The sequence below is a fragment of the Hevea brasiliensis genome, chromosome 7 (genome assembly GCF_030052815.1).
Source record: "Hevea brasiliensis isolate MT/VB/25A 57/8 chromosome 7, ASM3005281v1, whole genome shotgun sequence".
Classification (NCBI taxonomy): Eukaryota; Viridiplantae; Streptophyta; class Magnoliopsida; order Malpighiales; family Euphorbiaceae; genus Hevea; species Hevea brasiliensis.
Genome location: NC_079499.1, coordinates 64,717,489 through 64,741,805, shown reverse-complemented (window position 1 = coordinate 64,741,805; position 24,317 = coordinate 64,717,489).

Genomic DNA, 24,317 nt, shown 5'->3' with positions numbered 1-24,317 from the left:
TATAGCCTTGCAAAGTTTACTGTTCATTTGGCAATTATGCAGTTTTGCAGATTCAGTAACTCAACTTTGCTCAATAATTTGATTGGGTTAATGGCATAATTTGGGTTTGTGTTCTTCATGAAAGTTTTAGGTCTATATCTCATCTAACTACTGGTAAAATTTCAGGTCATTTTGACCTGCCTAGCTCTAGTTATGACCCAAACACGATTACTGTTCATGTGTACTGTTCATACTGCAATTTTTCAAGTTTGGTCAGTTTGTTCACTAGGTTTTGGTCACTTTTTGGGCATGCTTCCTAAATTAAAATTGTGTCATTTAGTGCCTATTTTCAGTTTCAATTGGTCCCATACCAATTGGACTTGTAAAATTTCATTTTTGGTCCCTCAAAGTTGACTTTTGGTCATGCTTTATACCCAATCCGAATTTGGCTTTGATTTAAACACTTCTCACACACTTAATTAGGTCACAAATGACCATTTCTTTCCTTAAACTATGTCAAAGACATCATTTAGCACTTCTTCACGTTTTTGGTCTCTAAACCCTAATGTTCAAAACCCTAATTTTTCTCCCATTTGGCCAAAACCCTAGTTTAGGTTCCATATATGTTTTCTTTCATTTTCTTATGAAATTTCATCATAAATTAACTTCATTCAAAGCTTATACAACTAATCTAAAATGAAAAGAAAATTACCTCTTGTTGATTTCTTTCCAACTTCACTTTTCTTCTAATTCTTGTTCTTCTTGCTTTTAATCTCTCAATCAAAGATCTCTTTGATGTTTTCTTTTAGTGGGCTATGGAATTTATGAAGGGAATTTAAGAGAATTAAAACTTGGGAGGGGAAATCAATGAGGGGAAGAAGTGGAAGAAGAAGAGAAAAAGGGAGAGAGAGAAGAAGAGAGAGGAGAGGGTTTTGGCCTCTTATGAAAAAAAAGAAATGAAGAAGACAATTGTCTTCTTATTTATATATATAGATATATATATATATATATATATATATATATATATATATATATATTTATTTATATTTATCCCCAAAATTAGATTATTAAAATTATAAATTTTAATTGTGTCATAAGGATAATTAAACTTAAATTTTTATTCCCCCTTTTTTTTTTCTTTTACATTTACACTTAATTTTTCCTTTTAATTAAATAATTAAATTTAACTATCAAAAGCCTATAAGTCTTTCATTTTAATTTTGTCATAATGGAAATGAAAGTTTAAGTTTTCATTTCTTAAATTTTCCCTTACATATTTTTACTTGAATTTTTCTTCAATTTTTACCCCATAATTCAATTCATTAATTTCATTTAATTTAATTGACATTTTGGTCAAAAGTTTACTCTTGAGGTGAATTGACCAAAATGCCCCTCATCGGGTCATAATCCTTCTTTTTATAATACCTGATGAGTCCTTAGCTTTTTTGTTCACTAGAATTTTTATTGTGTCTATCTCAATTAATTTTCTATTTATTTTTGGTCCTCAAAGTGTCTTTGAATAGTATTAGTCACGGACCAAAAATGGTACTATTCATAACTCAAAGGTTCGGGGTGTTACAATTCTCCCCTCCTTAAAAAATAAATTTCGTCCACGAAATTTACCTGGTCTCAGTCTCTGAATAGCTGTGGGTGCTGTCTCCTCATGTCCTCCTCACGCTCCCATGTAGCCTCCTGGCCTGAATGATGGTTCCACAGCACTTTGACTAGAGGTATCTGTTTAGTCCTCAGCTGCTTCACCTCATGTGCCAAGATCTTTATGGGCTCTTCATCATATGTCAGGTCTGGATTCACCTCAATCTCCTCTGTTGGCAAAATGTGAGAAGGGTCTGATCTATACCACCTCAACATGGAGACATGGAAGACATTGCGAATCTTTTCCAACTCCGGAGGCAATGCAAGTCTATATGCCAATGGACCCACTCTTTCCAGATCCTCATACGGCCCAATGAAGTGAGGACGTAGTTTTCCCTTTCTACCAAACCTCATGATCCTCTTCCATGGGGAAACTTTCAGGAACACCTTGTCACCCACACTATATCGAATATCTCTTCTCTTTAGGTCAATGTAGGACTTCTGTCTATCCGTTGCAACTTTGAGTCTGTCTCTAATGAGCTTAACCTTTTCTTCTGTCTGTTGCACTAATTCTGGACCAATCAACTTCCTCTCGCCCACTTCATCCCAACACAAAGGAGTTCTACACTTCCTACCGTAAAGTGCTTCGTATGGAGGCATTCCGATGCTTGACTGATAACTATTGTTGTAGGCAAATTTAATTAAAGGCAAGTATGTGTCCCAACTCCCTTCAAACTCAATCACCCAAGCCCGAAGCATATCCTCCAAAATCTGAATGATCCTTTCAGACTGGCCATCTGTCTGTGGATGGAATGCTGTACTAAAGTTCAATCTAGTCCCTAGGGCTTTTTGGAGACTACCCTAGAATCTAGAAGTGAACCTAGGATCTCTATCAGACACAATAGACATTGGCACTCCATGCAACCTCACCACTTCGTCAATGTATAGTTTGGCCAATCTTTCCAGGTTGTAATCCATTCTCACTGGCAAAAAGTGTGCAGACTTGGTCAATCTATCAACAATAACCCAAACTGCATCATGATTCTTTTGTGTACGTGGAAGTCCTGTCACGAAATCCATAGTGATTCTTTCCCATTTCCATTCGGGAATTGGCAATGGCTGTAGCAACCCTGCAGGCACTTGGTGTTCTGCCTTTACTTGCTGACACGTTAGGCATTTGGCAACATATTCTGCAATGTCTTTCTTCATTCCTCTCCACCAATAGTGCTCTTTCACACTTCTATACAATTTGGTTCCACCAGGGTGTATTGCAAAAGGTGAATCATGTGCTTCCTTTAAAATAGTTTGCCTAAGTTCAACATTCTCAGGAATGCACATTCTGCCCTTATATAATAACAAGCTCTCATCATTTACTGATTATTCTGGTTTCTTGCCATCCCGAACCTCTTCCATCAACTTCACATACTTATCATCCTTTTGTGCAACTGCTTTAATTTGTTCTGCCAGCATTGGCTTCACTTGCCAAGTAGCTACCATCTGCCCATCTTCATTAATCTCCAAATTAGCATGCAATGCCCTTAATTCATGCACCATGGACAAAGGAGAAACCCTCAAACCAGCCATAGTCTTGCGACTTAAAGCATCAGCTATAACATTAGCTTTTCCAGGCTGATAGTCTATCAAACAATCATAATCTTTTATCAGCTCTAACCATCTCCTTTGGCTCAAATTTAACTCCTTTTGTGTGCCAAAGTACTATAAACTTTTATGATCTGTGTATATATAACATCTCTCCCCATACAATTAATGTCTCCAGATCTTCAAGGCAAAGACAATGGTTGCTAGCTCCAAGTCATGTGTAGGATAATTCCTCTCATGTGGTTTAAGCTGGCGTGAAGCATAGGCAATGACGTTTCTATCTTGCATCAACACACAGCCTAATCCGTTATGAGAAGCATCACTATATATGGTATACTTCTTACCCAAAGTGGGCAAGGTTAAGACTGGAGCTTCAGTTAAATGCCTCTTTAACTCATCAAAACTTTCCTGGCATCGATCAGTCCACCGAAATTTTACATCCTTCCTAAGTAGCTTGGTCAGTGGAGATGCTAGTATGGAGAATCCCTTCACAAACTTTCGATAATACCCAGCTAAACCAAGGAAACTCCGAACTTCCGTGACATTTTTGGGTGGCTTCCAATTAAGAATGGCTTCAACTTTGCTTGGATCCACCTGGATACCTTCTGCAGATACAATATGCCCCAAAAATGAAATCTCCTTTAGGCAAAACTCACATTTCGATAGTTTGGCATACAACTGCTTCTCCCTCAAAGTCTGCAATACTATCCTCAAGTGCTTGTCGTGTTCCTCTGCATTTTTTGAGTACACTAAAATATCATCAATGAACACCACAACAAACTGGTCCAAATATGGCCTGAAGATAGTGTTCATTAGGCCCATAAAAGCAGCTGGAGCATTAGTCAACCCGAATGGCATTACCAAGAACTCATAGTGGCCATACCGAGTCCTAAAAGCAGTTTTAGGAATACTTTGCTCCTGCACCCTCAACTGGTAGTAGCCCGATCTCAAGTCAATTTTGGAGAATACAGTTGCATCCTTCAACTGGTCAAACAAATCATCAATCCGTGGCAGAGGATATCTATTCTTTATGGTCACCTTATTCAACTGTCTGTAGTCTATGCATAGGCGGAGAGTACCATCTTTTTTCTTCACAAATAATACTGGTGCTCCCCAAGGTGACACGCTAGGGCGGATGAAACCCTTATCTAACAATTCCTTCAATTGTACCTTCAGCTCTTTTAACTCAACAGGTGCCATCCTATAAGGAGTGATGGAGATTGGCTCCACACCAGGCATAGTCTCAATTTCAAACTGCACCTCTCTTTCCGGAGGCAATCCCAGTAATTCTTCCGGAAAAACATCCGGAAAATCCCATACTATAGGAATATCTTTAAGATCTGGACTCCCCACCTGGGTGTCTATCACATGAGCTAGATAAGCTTCACATCCCTTTCTAATCATCTTTCTAGCAAGTGCAGCTGAAATGATGTTGGATGGCAATAACTGCCTCTCCCCGTGTATCACTACATCTGCATACTCGGGAAGACCAAAAGTGATTGTCTTCAATCTACAATCGATCATGGCGTGATGCCTAGCTAACCAATCCATGCCCAAGATGATATCATAATCTCGGAAGGGCATGTCAATTAATTCTGACAGGAATGTATGTCCTTGGATCACCAAAGGACAATCCTTATACAATTTTTTCACCCTAACCTCTTGTCCTAAAGGACTAGTCACTAGCACATCATAATCCAATTTCACATAAGGAATAGCAATAGAGCATGCAATACTGGCACTAGCATAAGAATGTGTAGAACCAGGGTCAAACAACACATGTATATCTCTATCAAAAATGGAGAAAGTACCAGCCACAACATCTGATGTCTCAGCTTCATCCCTCTGGCACATGGTGTACACCCTGACTGGTGCACCACTCTGCTCTGGTTGGCTCACTGTGCCCTGACTAGCAGAAGTGTTACCTCTACCCCTACCTCTGCCTCTACTAGTTGTCTGTTGTCCTCTAGAAGTAGAACCTTGAACAGATCCCTAAGTGGTAGTAGGCGGTCCAGATCTGCGAGCACTAGTGCAATCTCTAGCAAAATGCCCACTTCCACCACAGTTGTAACAGGCTCCTATGGCCTTAAAACATACTCCTCCATGAGTCCTGCCACAAGTTTCACAAGCACGGGTAGGAAAGGAACCCCTAGATGTCTGCTGTCCGGATCTAGGTGGCCTCTGCCCTGAGAATCTTCCCCTACTAGATCCTCTATTACTTGGTCCCCTAAAGCTCTTCCTCTTACCCGAATTGTTACTTGGACTTTGACTTGTTGGCTTACTGCTCTTCTCTTTTTCAGTGATTACCTTCTCAAATGCCCCTTCCAGTTCTATCCTTTCCAATTCAAGGGCCTGTGATATCAACCCAGAGAAGTTGTCATGTCGAAACCCAACCACTTGTAATCTCAAACTAGGCCTCAAACTAGCCTCAAACCGTTTGCATCTGTCTATACTAGTAGTGAGTAGGCTTCCAGCATAGTGGCTGAGGCGAGAAAAGTCTCTCTCATACTCGGCTACAGTCTTGTTCCCTTGCTTCAAACTAAGAAACTCCTGTAGCTTCATATCCACATAGGCATCCAGAACATATTTCTGTCTAAACTCCCTTAGAAAGTCATCCCATGTCAAGATCAAGGCGGCTCAAAAAGCGTGGGGAATGGTCTTCCACCACTCATATGCATCTCCATGTAGCAAGGAAATTGAATATTCAAACTTCAACTCGTCTGTGCAGTGTAATTTCTTGAAGACCCTCTCCATCCGTTCTAACCATTGCTCAGCTTCCAATGGGTCCACTGTACCCTTGAACTCTGTTGCCCCATACTTCATTAACTTGTCATATTGTCTGGCTAGGGATGGTGGTTGCACTGGAGGTGCTTGCACAGGAGCTTGGACTGGTATATTGCCAGCCATTTGCTGAAATAGTGCAGCCATCTGCTTAGCGAACAGAGCAGGAAACTGCATGGGTGGGATGGGTGCAGCCGATCCACTGGCATTCTGAGGAGCTGGGGCTTCCCCTTGTACCTCAGCTGCTACTGATTGCTCTACTGTGTGATTCCCCTTTTCCATATTAAATCACAAGGAATTTTACTCCCTGAACAACCAACACAAGGAGATTTCCCTCCATTAGTTCATATTTATGATGTAATGCACTATATGTATCAATAATGACAATTGAGGAGTTGTACTTGTCAAAAATTTTCAAACATGCAATTTTAAAACTTGTATAAAAACCAAAGCTTCGATACCACTAAAACATGTCACACCTTATCCCTTGTAAGGCATGACATGTTCCCGTAGCATGCCTAATGAATCACCGAACTCCACCTACCGATAACCCATTAGTTATGCTACAAAGGATTTTAAAACAAACCATTAGTCATACTAAAGTGAAGAGTCATAATTAACTCAAATAATAATAAGAAAAATTTTAAAAAAATTTTAGAAATAAAATACATCCAAGTTAAATGAGCCGTAGCCCCAATGTTGAGTGACCCTAACGGAAAGTAACGGTGAAGGCCGTTAGTAACCCTAGACCCGGAGAAAACTTCATGAAATAATTTTTCGGATCTCAGAGAAGGATTATTGGGGGTTTCAATGATAATAAAATGCTAGGAAAACACAAAGAAATTTTAATTAATCGATACACATAATTTTAGCTCGTTAAGCTAAACGGAGGGCATTTTGGTCATTTCGTCTCTAGAGATGATTTTTGACCAATATGTCCAATTAAGTATATAAATTATATGATATCAAATATGAATAAACATTGCAAAAAAATGAAAGTTAAAGTGAGTAGTAAAGAGAAGAAAAGAAATAAAGATAATATTGATTTATTAGGTAAGCATGAGGTCATTTAAAATTTTTGGCCAATCAAAATACAATAAAATCATTCACAATATATTAAAAGAGAGAAAATAAATAAAAAATGTAGAACAAACCATCAGCCATCTTTCTCCCTTCCAAGCCGCAACATATTCCTCATCCCTCTCCTCCATTGCCAAGTTTTTCAAAGCTTGGTTCCTTGGTTTTTCTTCAACCAAACCCTAAGTTTCCAACACAAAACCTTAGTATTTTTATCTTAGTGAAGCTTTTGAGAGCAAAAAGAAGTAAAAAATGAAGAGCTTTCATAAGCTTGAAATTGACTCCATTCAAGGTTAGTGACCAAACTCTTCCTTCCTCTTTAAATTCATGTTGAGGGAGTGGAATTGAGTGCAAATTTACAAGAAAATGGAATAAACATCAAATGTATACCTTCCCTAAATTTTGATAGTCTTGAACTTGGTAGGGTTTTGAAGATTCCTTCGAATTAAAATGATACCATAGATGCCCTTAACACTAATCTCTCTTGATTAGGATAATGAAGTATAAGTAAATGCATAATTTGAAATGGATGAGTTAGGGTTTGGGCACAAATTTGAGACTTTGTTCATGTATTGGTGAAAGAAACTTTTGATGGTCAATTGGTGACCATTTGGTTATGTGTGATTAAGAGATGAAGTGATTTGTTCCATGGGAATTCAAGTTAGGTATGCTGCCCTTGTTGACATGCAGGACTGGGTATGAGTCCAGCAGGTTTGGGCAGCTGTAACTTGGATTTTGTAGGTTCAATTGATGCAAGGCTAATTAGATATGAAATTAGACACATAATGGCACAATTTTAGTGAAGGTACTCTATCCAGAAACTAAACATAGGATGCCTTAAAAATTGACCAAATTCGGGTGACTTACATTCAGTTTGGGCAAAATGACTAAATGAATAGTGTTCATTCATTTGGTTATAACTCAGTGTAGAAAGTTCCAATTGACTTGATGTTTTACCAATAGAAAATTGAGACATAGCCCTACAACTTTCTTGAAGAAAAGAAACCCAAATTTTTATCATAACATGTCCAAAAACTGACCTACAGTCAATGTATAAAAACTGCATAATTGATTCTGCCCAGAATTTCTGGAAAAAATTGCAATCCGGACAGTTATGGTGTTTAGGCCATAACATGAGCTACAAAACTCCAAATGGAGTAATTCAAAAGAATAAATATAACTAGACACAATAAGGAACAACTTTGGTGAAGAACATTTGGCCAAATTCTCACTGTAGAATGGCTTAATGGAGCAGTGAATTCCAGCACCCAAAACTGAAATTTCTGATTTATTCACCATTGGTTAGAAGTATGGATTGGCAACTAATGCCAACACTTTTGGGAACCAAAATGTGCTGAATTTATGTGATTAGGACTTATGTAGCTATTATGCATTCAAAAGTCAATAATTTGGCCTAAGTAGTAAAATGAATAGTAACCTTACATGTAAAGCATGAACATTCAATCAATAACTTGGTAATATGCCCTAGTACACCTAGTAAGCTTGGTTTGGATAGGTTGGCATGTCAATAGGGTTCAATTAGCAGTACTGCACATGGAATTATTTCATTCTATGATTTTATGGCTTTTAGCCATTATGATATTATGGTGATACTTGGCCTTATGCCTAATAATTATTACAGCTTATTAGTTGTTCTGTTCTGCACCGGGAGATACATATGTGATTGATGGTGTGACGGCCTGAGGTATTTGGTACCCAATGCCAATTTACCCGTTTATCCAATCCAATCATCTAGTATAGGTTACTTGGGCAACAAAAAATGGAAGTTGATAAATGTTATAAAATAATTGACATAACAAATACCAAATAAATAAACTACAAATAATTACCAAAAATATGTCTGCATAGATATCAATATATACACTACATATTTATTTTCTATTAGTTCTTTTTATTTATTATTGGCACCACTAAGCATTATTGCTTAGCGCGTTACTTTTGCCATGCGTAGATATTGGAGATACAGAGTGTGATCCCAGTAGACCTCAGTTAGGTTGAGAGTCAGATCTGCTAGTGTCCTGTGTCACCTCCCAGCTACAGTGCATTGGTATGATGCTAGGCTACATTTTGTATTTTGTGTTTTGTATCTTTATAAATTTTGTAATTAAACTTTTATTTTGTCATGTATATCGAAACTTATGTAATTATGTATTAATGAAATTATCTGTAAATGGTGTTCATAAATAAAAGTTGAGTATTTATTTATGATTTGAGTATAAATATGATGTGAATTGGATGATTGGAAAGTTTGAGAAATTGATGAGAAACTATTAAGAATTGATGACATATTTAGAGTTGTGAATTTGAACAAGTATTGAAAGTATTTTTCACAGGTTTCGAAGAACTGTTTTCTCCATTATTAGTCGGTACTCTGCCAGATTTTCTATAAAATTTGTGGAACCTCAAATGAATTTATAATTTCTATAAATGACTTAAATGAGTCAAATCTCCCAAATTGCATTTCATCATCATAAAGAAATAAATTAAGGAAGGAGAAAAATAATTGAGATAAAATATGGTGTTTCGGTACACAGGGTGGCATATCTTGCTCGGCTATACTGTAGACGGGTAAGGGGTGTCACAGAATCCTTGCCATTTTCTCTCTTTTCTCAGGAGTCTTTGGAGACATCTCCTTGGAAAGGTGGAAACCTGATGGAGTGGAAGCGTGAATAAAGGGCATTAGAACCTTGAATTTCAAAAATTATTTCTAAGGTTACATGCACCATACCAAGTGTCTTATGATTCTAATCAATTTCTAATGCCCAATTGCATACCAAAACACATTTTAGCATGCATTAAAGTATCATTTGCCATTAAAGATTGTAAATTAATATTTAATTCAATTAAACCCTAACTAAAAGAGGAGTTTTTAGGTACTAACCTCTTGATGCATAATTGAAGCCTCTTAGGATGTTCTTAGAACTCCAAATGTTGTCCCTCAAGTTTGTCCACCACAAGCACATACCAAAGATGAAATGGTAGCCTTTAGATTGGCTTCTCAAGCCTTGTCAACCAATTTTGAGATGGGGTTTATGCTTTGTGAAGGTTGTATGAATGTACTGGGTATTAGAAACACTTTCTAATAATTTTAATTCAAGAGGAAATCATAATTTTTCCCTTGAATCAATTGAGAAATTGAAGAGGAGAGGGAGAGATAAAGTTGCCGTCCAACTTGAGAGAAAAGAGAGAGGAGTGTGTTTTTTCTTTATAACTTTCCTTTCTATACTTAGGTCAAAGCCTAACTTACTCCCGTGCCACATGTCATCACAAGATCCCATCTTGTTATTATTTGATTTAATCCTATGAAGCCAAGTGTCAAGCTCCATTTAAATCATGACATGTGGTCTTCCATCATAGGAAGACAAGTGGCAAGATCATATGGTGCCATGTGTCACCATCTCATGGTGCCATGTGTCACCATGTGAAAAGACCAATTTGTCCTTACTTTTTAATTTGAGTTCTCAATCTAAAATAATAATTTCTCCTCTTTAAATCAATTTATATCAAATATTAATTAATTAATTAATTAATTAATTAATTAATCTCTATTAATTAATTTATCATAATTAAATTCATATTTAATCAAATGAAATATAATTTTAATTTATACTATATATCCAATAACCTAGATTTGGTTTCCAGTCATACTAGGGACTTTGCAATCTTATTGCAAACCAAACCTCTTTAATTAATCAATTAAATCACATTTTAAATGGTGATTAGCTTGTGTAGATGTGTGACTTACTAGGCTCTTTACTTATTGGCAATGAAAAATGATATTAACTCTTAATATCATTAGAACTCATTTTTGCTGTAAATGATTTCTCTAAATCATTTTAGGCATCTCATAGACCATGGTTGACACCTAGTATAGTATGCCATGGCCACCCAATCAGTAATAAGGAATACCTTAAATGAACCTTAAATCATATGTTACCATGCACTAGAATCTCTCCGTTACAAAATCCCAAGTTAGAGTCATGGCTAATGTCAAACCCCATTTGCTATGAACATTATGTTCTCTTTTAATTCCTGTTCTTGATTAATTAAATTTTCTTGTCAGAAACTCTTTTCTGACTAAATCTATCTGTCTTGGCTAGGAACTTGAAACATCAAGAATAATTAAATGAATATAGGATTTTATCCCTATTTACTTAGGGTAACAGATTCCATCTTGATCAACACCTATCTCCATATATAACTAGTAGGAGCCAGCACATGCCCATATATCCATACACAATACAAGTATGAAAGTAGTATCAAATTCAAACCACCTATATACAAGATAACTGTGTTATCTCAGGTCTAAAGATTATATGCACTAATATAATATATGACAATGCATTGACAAGAGTAAACTCCATGTTCTTGTCATAAGCGTCACTGGTTCAGCCTAATTATATATAAGTGCCTATCATATTTGTTATGTGGCATGAGACTCACCACTCCATCTTATTTATATCTCATATAAATACCTTGGGAACAAACCTGATTACAATCTTTCTGGATAAGTCATGTCCTTTGTGAAGTATCCTCGATTGTGAATCAATTTATGATACTTTATGCTAGAAATACTGTCACTCATATTCTTAACAACTTAAGAATAGATTTTCTAACAAAACATCAATGGACCTTTTCTATTACACATAAATATATTATGTAAACGAAAAAGTGAAATTGCCTTTTATTAATAAGATATGTACAAGATACATACAAAATGTTATGCTCTAGGCCATACTACTAATAATACCATGCCTAACAAGTAACAATCCCCTCTTGGAATCAAGCATGTTAAACCTCTTTAACACCTTTTCTAAGTACAGACTTTGGGATAAGCATATCATTCTTTTCAATCTATCTCTATAGATACAAATTCCCAGAATATAGGTAGCTTCCCCTATGTCTTTCATGGAAAAAGTATTGGACAACTAGAATTTTACAATAGTAAGCATGCAGACATCATTACTTATTAATAATATATCATCAACATACAAGACAAGGAAAGTGATTGCACTCCCACTAACTTTCTTATAAGCACATGGCTCATCATTGTTCTTGATAAAATCAAAAGATTTAATGGCTTCATCAAAACAAATGTTCCAACTCCTCGAAGCTTGCTTCAAACCATAAATGAATCATTTAAGCTTGCATATTTTGGAACCGTCTAAGGATTCGAAACCCATAGGTTGTTCCATGAATATGTTTTTCTCAATATACCCATTAAGGAAAGCAGGTTTGACATCCATTTGCTAAATCTCATAGTCATAGTATGCTGCTATAGCTAATAAAATCTTAATAGATTTAAGCATAGCTACAGGTGAAAAGGTCTACTCATAGTCGATCTCCTGTCTTTGGCGAAACCCTCTCGTAAATAGCCTTGCTTTATAGGTCTCTACCTTTCCATCATAACCAATTTCTTCTTGAAAACCCATTTATTCCCTACAGCTACAATACCTTCAGGTAGGTCTGCAAGATCTCAAACTTGATTCTTATGCATGGAATCCATTTCAGATTTTATTGCTTCTATCCATTTTGAAGAGTCTATATTCGATATAGCTTCTTCATAGGTCATAGGATCATTATCATGATCCATTTCCTTATGAACAAATAACTCATGTTCATTCTCATAAAGAAATCCATATCTCTCTAGTGAATGAGATATTGTAATTGACCTTCGAGGCTGTGTTATGGATATATCATTAATAGGTTTAGGCTGGCTGGATGGATCTATATCTATTTTGTCTGTTGGTTAGTTAGAATTCTCTAATTCTAGTTCTATCTATCTTCCTTTGCCACCTTATTGAATAAGCTTTTTATCAAGAAAAATAGCATCTCTGCTTATCATAACTCTTTGTGATGAAAGATGATAGCAATAATATCCAAAATTATCTTTTGGATACTCAATAAACCATCCCTTCTTTGATTTGGCTTTCAATTTATCAGTCTTCAGCTTTTTAATATAAGCTGGATAACCCCAAATCTTAACATGCTTAAGACTTGGTTACCTTCATATGGCATGGAAGAGATTGATTTGGAAGGCACTCTATTAAGAATGTATGAAGCTATCTCCAGTGCATATCTTGATAAGGAAATATAGGATGATCTATGTAGCTCATCATGCTTCGTACCATATTTAATAAAGTATGATTTCTCCATTCAGATACACCATTTAATTGTGGCGTTCCTAGAGGAGTTAATTAAGAAATAATGCCTTGTTCTTTCAAGAACTCATTGAATTTAGTACTCAAGTATTCTCCTCCTCGATCTAATCTAAGAGTTTTAGTACTTTTTCTATTTGTTTCTCTACATCAGATTTGAATTCCTTGAACTTTTCAAAGAATTCATGTTTGTATTTCATCAAATATAAGGAACCATACCTAGATTTATCATTACTAAAAGTAATGAAATAGTGGTAATCGCTTATTTCCATTTCTTTAAATGGACTGCATACATTACTATGTATCAGTTTCAAAATATCATTAGCTCTTAACCTTTGTCCAACAAAAGGAGATCTGGTCATTTTACCCTAAAGGCAGAATTTATAATTTGGAGTAGCTCCAGCATCCAATGAAACAAAATCCCTATTTTCTATAATTTTGTAATCATATCTTTTGTAATATGACCTAATCTTAAGTGCCATAGATATTTTGGGCTGGATTTGGTTTCAATGATAGCATTAAACTCAATTTGATTGCTTGGAGCTATTTTGTAATTATTATTTAAATAATAAAGACCATCATGTGAATTATCCATGCCTATAATTTTATTTCCAAAATAAATATTGCAAATATCATCTATGAATCAAAATTCGTATCCATTACTAGTCAAACTAGATGCAAAAATGATATTCTTAAAAGCATTAGATACATACAATACATGATCCAAATACAAAAACATGTCCATTTAGATACAAATATTTAGACCTCTTAGCTAAGGCTGCAGCTATTGCTCCATTGCCAAGTTTGAGCTTAACATCCTGTGCAACTAAGCTCTCATGGCTTGCTAGTTCCTACATATCAAAACGTATGTGAGAACTTGCACCAATATCTAAAACCTAGTTGTAGATGAACTATGAGTATTATCTGAATCTAAATAACAAGAAATGGACATACTTTTAGAAGGTTTATCCTTTTTATCTTTTAGAGTCGCTAAATACTCAGAACAATTTCTCTTCCAATGCCCTTCTTTCTGACAATGGAAACACTTTCTCTTATTTGGAATAGTTTCAAATTTCTTCTTCTTAGACTGGTTGTCAGCTATCTTGCTAGATGGTCCAGGAATAGAAAGTTTCTTCTTCTTGTTACATTTCTTCTTCTTGGACTTTTCAAAAGAAGAAGAAGCAACCAAAGCTACCTCCTTTCCTTTATTGCTGGGTATATTCTTTTAATCAAAGACCAACAAGTTAAGCAGACCGGCTAGAGTGCATTCCTGTTTAGTCATATGAAAGTTTGTAATAAAAGATCCAAATGACTAAGGAAGGGACTGAAGGATCAAATCCGTCTAAAGTTGGAAGTCTATGGTGAAATCAAGAGCTTCCAACTGCTCTATCAATCTGATGATCTTATGAACATGGGCTCCCACTTCTTATCCCTCAGTCATCCTTATCCAAAATAATTGCTTAGATATCTCATATCTTGCATTTCACCTATGTTCATCATTCAACTCTTGTTGGTGATCGAGGATTTTAGATGCATTATGCATCTTTTGATGCTGTTTTTTATAACTCATTGGTCATAGAAGCCAGCATATAGTACATAGCCCGCATGTTGTGCTCTTTCCATTTATCCAATGTCTCCCTTTCTGTCACACCCTACTCCTCATAAGATGTAACATGCTCTCGTAGTACACCTTATGAATTACCGCACTTCGCCTATCGATAACCCATTAAATATACTACAAGGGATTTTAAAATAATTTTCATTCATTTTTAAATTGCCGGGTAAAATTTTTTTCAGATATTAAAAACTTTTGTTTAAAATCCAAACATAAATCTAATTTTTAGATATTTAAAATCTCCACAATTTTTATAAAAATTTTGGCAGAATGCCGTCTGTATTTTAAGAAATAAAGACACTCCCAATATATTTTTCAATCACAACTCCATTATTCAATCTCATTTCACAAACCAACACAAGCAACTTAATGCACAGTTTAAATTAAATCAAATATTGAAAAAGCTCATTATGGTAACAAAATTAATTTTTACATTCATGGGAGCATTAAAAATTTAGTAGTACAAAACTTTATAAGTACATAAAATCTCAAAATAATATTACAATAATTTTGTATTTGATTACAGTCTAAAAATATATTACAAAAAGTTGGTACAACTGCTCAAAAAAAATTTCATACATATAATTACAGAATTACATCAAAGTCTAAAGTACAAGGGTATACCTATGATATACCCGAAGATAGTCTCAATATGTCTTTCAGTAATCTTGCTCAGCTGCTTTATATTTTCTTTCACCTGCGACAGCATACAAAGCTATCGCTGAGTGGTGAACTCAGTGGTGCACAAACTAATAATTTAAAACTTAATACAAGTTATGCTTGACAATTCATAACAAATAAAATTTAAAATTTCTAAATTCTTCAAAATTTATAACATTCAGAAACTAATATTTTCATTTACGCAAATTATTTATTTGAATAACCTTTTGATCAAATAGTAATTATTTATCTACATTTCTTTTAAATCTCGAAATAATACAAAAATATTTTGAATCACTGACAAATTATTTATTTCAACCACAATATATCAAGCTATGCATAATTTAAAGGGCGTCGCCAACAATTCACACAGTTGAACCCATGACCCAAAATTCAAATAAATGTCGTGTTGTACGCCACGACATTTCAAACTCTCCCAATAACTGAGGTTAAAAGGGTGGAACAAAGACTACCTAGTATATATGAGTACTCATTCAAACTCTTCCCCAACTGGCAAGCCAGAGAGAAAGGAACTCACCCCATCTAGTGGAGGAGATATCTCACTAGACAAGCTAATGAGAATTCACAATATATATTACCATGTCAACTGTGGTTTCAAATCATATTCAAAACAATTTCTATTTACCAAGTGTTTACAAACCATTAACATATTGAATCATCATAAATTCATGCTCAAGGTTGGCAACACATCAAACTTAAAATTTATAATCCTCAAAACCATGCAATAAACCCTTAAATGCGTAAGAAAATTTATATTTAAATTATACAATTTCATTTAATAATTTAAAATTCTCAACACAATAAAATCATAAGTCATAAAATAAACTTGTTCAAATCAATTCAGAAGTGAAAAGAAACAAAATAGTTAGTTTTGCACAAACTTTATACGAGTCGCCTCTTGGCCTTGACTCAATGTCTTGCATTCTTTCCCGGTATTCTTTTTCATTGAAACACACAATTTCATAGTATTTCAATATCACAACTTATCATAAGTCTAAAAATAAATTCAAATCTACTTATACCTAGCTTTAATATACTAAGCTTGACGTTCTTTAAAATTTATATTTTGGGGTTACTATTTACGACACTATTTAAGTCAATTTGTTGACTTTCTAAGGCTTAATAGGTATGGGAATTCTAATTCCACTCACATTCCATATTTTGGTTACCTAATTTGTTGGTTTTGGTTCTTTTCTCAAATTTTAAGTCTTTTAGGCAAAATTGTAAATTTTCAGTTTTGGTATCCTGTTTTGCACTGTTCCATTGGTCATGTTGCTGTTAGAATTTGGTTAAGTTTTCTTCATAGAAGTTGTTTCTTATTGTCTTAACTTTATTTCCATTTTTGAATCACTCCAATTGGACTTTTATAGCTCAAGTTATAGCCATTTGAACATGGCTGGCCGGATTGGTCTAACCCAGATTTCCTGGGAACCAACTTGGTTCTGGAAGTTTTAGGTCACCAATTTTGGGTGGCTAAATGACTTCGTTAAGGGAATAATTTGGGCTTGTGTTCCCAATGAAAGTTGTAGGGCTAGGTCTCAGCTTTCTACTGGTAAAATTTCAGGTCATTTATACCTACTTAGCCCAAGTTATAGCCAAATGAACAAATGGTCATTTTTGTATAGGTCAGTTTGCCTAATTTGGATTTGGTCAATTTGTTCACTATGCTATGGTAACTTTCTAGGTATGATTCCTAAATGAAAAATGTGCCATTTTGTTTCTAGTTTCATTCCCAATGAGCCTCACACCAATTAGGTTTGTTAATTTTCAGTTTTGGTCCCTGAAAGGGACCTTGGTTATGCTGCCTACAGAATGACTATAAGCAATCCGAATTTAAACCTAATTCTAACACTTCGTACACACCACAATTGGTCATACATGATCATTTTTCAACTCAAGCAAGGTCAAATACATCATTTGGCTAATTCTCATATTTTTATCTCCCAAACCCTACTATCTATCCTTAAATAGTCATACATATTGTTTTCTCTTGTTTTTGTCACATTTCTGCATAGCTTCATAATCGAAATAATGGTCCGTAGCACTTTAACCAATACTATTTACTCATCGATTGCTTACCTCGTGTGCCAAGTTTCTTATAAGCTTCTGTCATAAGTTAGATTCAAATTCATTTCAATTTTAGAGGTAAGCAAATCTGTGTGCTAGTGGATCCACTCTTTCTAGGACCTCATACGATCCTATTAGTGAGAACTTAGTTTTACTATTTTTTTATCAAATCTCTTGATCATTTGATGCAACCTTTAGTTTAGTTTAGAATATTTTAGTATTTTCTTGTTGTTGTTTTAGCAATTATTTTCCTTTGTAGTCTTCTTTTTTTTTTAGTGACCTTGTTCGTTATATATGAACTGCTTATCTCTTTCTTAGCCATAGGTCTATAACCATTATCTTACCATCTCCATTTATGACCAAGGCCTATGTGCCATTTTGCACTATCTTGTTTGCTTTTGTTTAACTCATTTCTTTTTTGATAAAATAATTCAAGATATCGTTACGCGTCTTAAGTAAGTTGTTTGCCTTTATGGCAATTCCTCATCTAGTGTTTTTCTCATTTCTTACTGTTCTATTTGTTTCTTTTTTCATTTCACAACTTAACTTTAATTATTTTATTTCTCAATCTTATCTTTTTCCTTAACTTGACTGTCGAGTTGTAATTTAGCACCTCTTATTGTCCCTAATAAATCCACTATACTTCAATATTACTTTGATTTGGTCCTCTAACCATTCTAGTCAACACTTTAACTAATATTCATAACATTTCTTTATTACATTTGCATCAACTATTCTAATTTTTATTTTTACAACTCTTTTATATGTCGATATTCTATAGCTTATTTTCTACTGGTTTATGATCATTACCTTTTTTTTGAACCATAAACAATTCTTCAATCTTAAAAAGGGAGTCTACCGGACTCTCCTTTTTCCCATGCTATTCAAAAGTTTTGCTTTAATTCTAATTTAATCCTTATGGTCCGTACAATAAAATTGTGCTCTTCCTAAAAAATACCTGACCAACTAATTCTTATTGAATTACTGTTATTAGTAGAACATCATTTCTTAACTATTTTATAAGTTATAATTGTCATCCATAGCATCCTGTCTCTTCCAAGGGAACAAAATCATATTTTGTGTCTCACTGCTACACAAATAGAATACTGTTACTTACTAAACTTTGAGCAAAAGATCCATTGTAATACTAGAACAACTATAGACCCCATATCGGAGACTGGATGACTTAGCCCTACAGATGTTATTTTTAAATTTTGACCATGCTACAATCTCTAGTCCCATAATAATTCTTGATGTACTGTAATTTGTGCTAGGGTAATGGAGTCATTAACTCTCACTACCTTGCAACCATAATATTTTGATATTCTAATTATAGAGTTTTAAATCCCGAATTAGGATTTTCAAACACAGTTCTAGTAATAAAACTCTATTCTGGTATATTTGTACCAGAGCAAAAGCCATTTGTAACTATTCTTATCCTTGTGTAATATTGAGTAGCACGTAGCTCTACACAATAAATCCCAAGTCAGTACTGTAATCTGCAGATTACAGCACAAACATCAACAATATTGCATATTTACTATGATACATCCCAATAGATCAAACTTTCCTATATCTTATTTCTCTCAAATCCACTAATATCTTAAACTTATTTTGATTATGGTACCCACTAACATCTATTAGCAGTAATACCTTTACCCGCATCAATGGTAGCTATATTACTATAACTTACTTTTAGGTCCTCTTGCCATACCTAATTAAGCTTACTAATTAACTTTATTACTTATTGTAGTCTAGGAGATGTCTCTTACTAGAAACTTTTCCAAAATTAATTTCAATCACGCTTATTATCGCAATTCTTATCTTAAAAAACTAATCACTAACACATTAAAATTTATTTCCATGAAAGGGAATAGTAGTAGAACATATAATTTTGCATTAGCATATAAATAAGTAGAGCCGAAATCAAATAATACATAATTATTCCTTCCTAAAGTTAAGAATGTACCGGTAACTATATCTGAAGTCTCTGCTTTTTCCCTTTGATGCATGGCGTTCCCTCTTTCTAATATATTCCTCTGCTCGGGTTGGTCCATTGTGCTAGGATTACCCAAAGTGTTGTCTCTACTTCTACCTCTGCCCCTACTGACTATTAATGAGCCTCTAAATTCAGAACCTTGGACTGATTCCTGTGGTGTAGTATGTGGCATAAATCGGCGTGCGCTAGTACAATCTTGGGCGTAATGTCCGATTCCATCACAATTGAAGCAAGCTCCAGTAACCTTATAGCAAATACCCCCATAAAATTTTCCACAAACATCACAGATATAGATAGGGTAGGAACTTCTGGTTCTTTGACGAATGGTTCTCGATTGCTTCTGCCCTGAAGATCCGCCTCTATCATACTTGGAGCTCAGGGTCCCTCAAAATCTTTTCTCTTTCCCAAATTACTACTTGAACTTTGACTGATAGGTTTCTCATTTTTTTCTTTATTATGCTGCTCTTGAGGGGGTTGGGTTTGTACTTGGGCCTGGGCTGACAGATTATTAGCTATTTGCTGAAAGAACATGGCCATCTGTTGGGCCATTTGTGCAGTAATTTGCATAGGAGGGACTGGTGCAGCTGGACCTCCAACGCTCTGTGGAACTGAGGCATCTTCTTGTACGTCAGCTGTATCAGACTGCTCTACCGTTTTATCCCCCTTGTCCATATCTATTCACAGGATTTTTTTTCTGTACAACCAACATAAGGAGATTTCTCCCCGTTAGTTCATATTTATGATGTAGATGTACTATATGTATCAAACATTCGAGCAGTTGTACTTATCGAAAAATATTTCAAATCTACAGTTTAAAATTTACTTTAAAAAAACTAGCTCTAATACCACTAAAATATGTCACACCCTACTCCTCGTAAGATGCAACATGCTCCCATAGTACACCTAATGAATTATCGTACTTCGCCTACCGGTAACCCATTAAATATACTACAAGGGATTTTAAAACAATTTTCATTCTTTTTTAAATTGGTGGGTAAAATTTTTTTCAGATATTAAAAACCTTTATTTAAAATCCAAACATAAATCTAATTTTTAGATATTTAAAATCTCTGTAATTTTTACAAAAATTTTGGCAGAATGTCGTTTGTATTTTGAGAAAATAGTTCTTCAAAACCTAAAAATAAAGACAATCCCAATATATTTTTCAATCACAACTCTATTACTCAATCTCATTTCACAAACCAACACAAGTAACTCAATACACAGTTTAAATTAAATCAAATATTGAAACAACTCATTATGATAACAAAATTAATTTTTACATTCATGAGAGCATTAAAAATTTAGTAGTACAAAACTTTATAAGTACATAAAATCTCAAAATAATATTACAATAATTTTGTATTTGATTACAGTTAAAAAATTTATTACAAAAGAGTTGGTACAACTGCTCAAAGGAAATTTCATACATATAATTACAGAATTACATCAAAGTCTAAAGTACAAGGGTATACCTATGATATACCCGAAGATAGTCTTACTATGTCTTTCAGTATTCTTGCTCAGCTGCTTTATATTTTCTTTCACCTGCGACAGCATACAAAGCTATCGCTGAGTTGTGAACTCAGTGGTGCACAGACTAATAATTTAAAACTTAATACAAGTTATGCTTGACAATTCATAACAAATAAAATTTAAAATTTCTAAATTCTTCAAAATTTATAACATTCAGAAATCAATATTTTCATTTATGCAAATTATTCATTTAAATAACCTTTTGATCAAATAGTAATTATTTATCTACATTTCTTTTAAATCTCGAAACAATATAAAAATATTTTGAATCACTGACAAATTATTTATTTCAACCACAATTTATCAAACAATACATAATTTAAAGGGCGTTGCTAATAATTCACACAGTTGAACCCATGACCTAAAATTCAAATAGATGCCGTGTTGTAAACCACGACATTTAAAACTCTCCCAATAACCGAGGTTAAAAGGGAGGAACAAAGACTAGCTAGTATATATGAGTACTCATTCAAACTCTTCCCCAACTGGCAAGCCAGAGAGAAAGAAACTCACCCCATCTAGTGGAGGAGATATCTCACTAGACAAGCTAATGAGAATTCATAATTTATATTGCCATGTCAGCTGTGGTTTCAAATCATATTCAAAACAATTTCTATTTACCAAGTGTTTACAAACCATTAACCTATTAAATCATCATAAATTCATGCTCAAGGTTGGTAACACATCAAACTTAAAATTTATAATCCTCAAAACCATGCAATAAATCTTTAAATGCATAAGAAAATTTATATTTAAATTATACAATTTCATTCAATAGGTTAAAATTCTCAACACAACAAAATCATAAGTCATAAAATAAACTTGTTCAAATCAATTCAGAAGTGAAAAGTAACAAAATTGTTAGTTGTGCACCAACCTTATACGAGTTGCCTCTTAGCCTTGACTCGATGTCTTTGGTTCTTTCCTAGTATTCTTTTCCACTGAAACACACAGTTTCACAGTGTTTCAGTATCACAACTTTTCATAAGTCCAAAAATAAATTTAAATCTACTTATACTTAGCTTTAATACACTAAACTTGACGTTCTTTAAAATTTGTATTTTGGGGTTACTATTCATGATATTACTTAAGTCAATTTGTTGATTTTCTAAGGCTTAATAGGTATGGGAATTCTAATTCCACCCCCATTCCACATTTTGATTATCTAATTTATTGGTTTTGGTTCTTTTCTCAAATTTTAAGTTCTTTAGGCAAAATTGCAAATTTTCAGTTTTGATGTCCTATTTTGCACTATTCCATTGGTCATGTTTCTGTTAGAATTTGGCTAGGTTTTCTTCATAGAAGTTGTTCCTTTTTGTCTTAACTTTATTTCCCTTTTTGAATCAGTCCAATTGGAGTTTTATAGCTCAAGTTATAGCCATTTGAACTTGGCTGGCCGGATTGGTCTAACCCAGATTTTCTGGGAACCAACTTGGTTTTGGCAGTTTATGTCACCAATTTTGAGTGGCTAAATGACTTCGTTAAGGGAATAATTTGGGCTAATGCTCGAAAGTTGTAGGGCTATGTCTCAGCTTTCTACTGGTAAACTTTCGGGTCATTTGGACCTACCTAGCCCAAGTTATGGCCAAATGAACAGATTTCATTTGATCATTTTTGTACAGGTCAGTTTGCCTAATCCGGATTTGGTCAATTTGTTCACTATGCTATGGTTACTTTCTAAGCATGATTCCTAAATGAAAAATGTGCCATTTTATGTCTAGTTTCATTCCCAATTGGCTTCACAACAATTGGGTTTGTCAATTTTCAGTTTTCGTCCCTGAAAGGGACCTTGGTCATGTTGCCTGTAGAAAGACCATAAGCAATCCAAATTTAAACCTAATTATAACACTTCCTACACATAACAATTGGTTATACATGACCATTTTTCAACTCAAGTAAGGTCAAACACATCATTTGGCTAATTCTCACATTTTTATCTCCTAAACCCTAGGTGCCAAAAACCCTAACTGATAAAATTCAAACCTAATGCATTCTAAACATCTATCCATAGTTTACATACTTAATTCAACCTAAGCAACCATTCAAATGCATCAAATTCACCCATTTCAAACCTAACTAAGGCTGGCCAAAATTCATATATAGTCCCTCAACAATTGTTTTTGTTTCTTTTCTTTAATTTCTAAGTTAATTTAAGTAGCTAAGCATGCATTTAAATAGAAAATTGAAAGTTAAAACACTGACCTCCTTTGAATTTCCAATCTTCAAATCTCTATTTTTCTTCCTTCCTTTTCTTGATTAATAGTTGAACTAAGGTGCTAAATCAAGGTTTAATTTAGTGGATTAGGGAAATTATGGCCTAAATGAGGGTTTTGAAAAGCTTGAATCAAGCTTTCATGGGGTTTCTTAAATGGAGAAAATGGGAGAGGTGGGGCGGCCAAAGGCTTAGGAAGGAAGAAGATAATTTTCTTTTTAATTATTTTGTCTTTTAACTTAGTAATTATCCCACAATTATAATTTTGTAAATATTAGGTTTATTGCATCATGCATGATGCCATGCATGATGTAATTAACCTTTTTCAACTTTTTCTTTTTCTTTTTTTTTTTATTTATTTTTCCTTAGTTCTTTAATTTAACTCTCGATCTCGAAATTTTCTTTTCTCCAATTTTATTAGACAGTTAGGTCAGGAGTCAGCTCTGAGGGTCAATTGGCCAAATTGCCCCTCGTCGGCTCGATCCAGTTTGCAAGTTATTTGATATTTCTTTCGGATCCCTGACCTAATTATTTGACCTGCTTAACAATTCTTTTTCATGATTTTCTCTTTTCCACTGTGTTCGCAATAGTCCTAAGGACCACGGCGTCACATTTTACTGTTCAAAATTTGAGTTTAATCGATCTCGCAGTCCTTCCTAAAAAGTTCACCCATCGCTATAACTCTTGGCTCATTTAACTTCTTATGTTCTGTTTTTTTTTTATTTATACTTAACTATTTGACAATTACTAATTATTTGTGTTCAAGGTTTATCTAGTTGTCTTAGATGTGGTTCTAATCTCCTTAATTATCTAGACCGACACCGGTCATCGAAACAGTGAAATATACCAGGCTATGCAAATAGGGGTGTTACAAATTCTTCCTCTAGAGCCCCTTCAAGTAAAGGACTAGGAACCTTTAAATCTAGAACGTATCCTATATGCTCTAAATGTAGAACAATCCTTAGATTTCTTAACCAATATGAGAAGTTTGGTCTATTT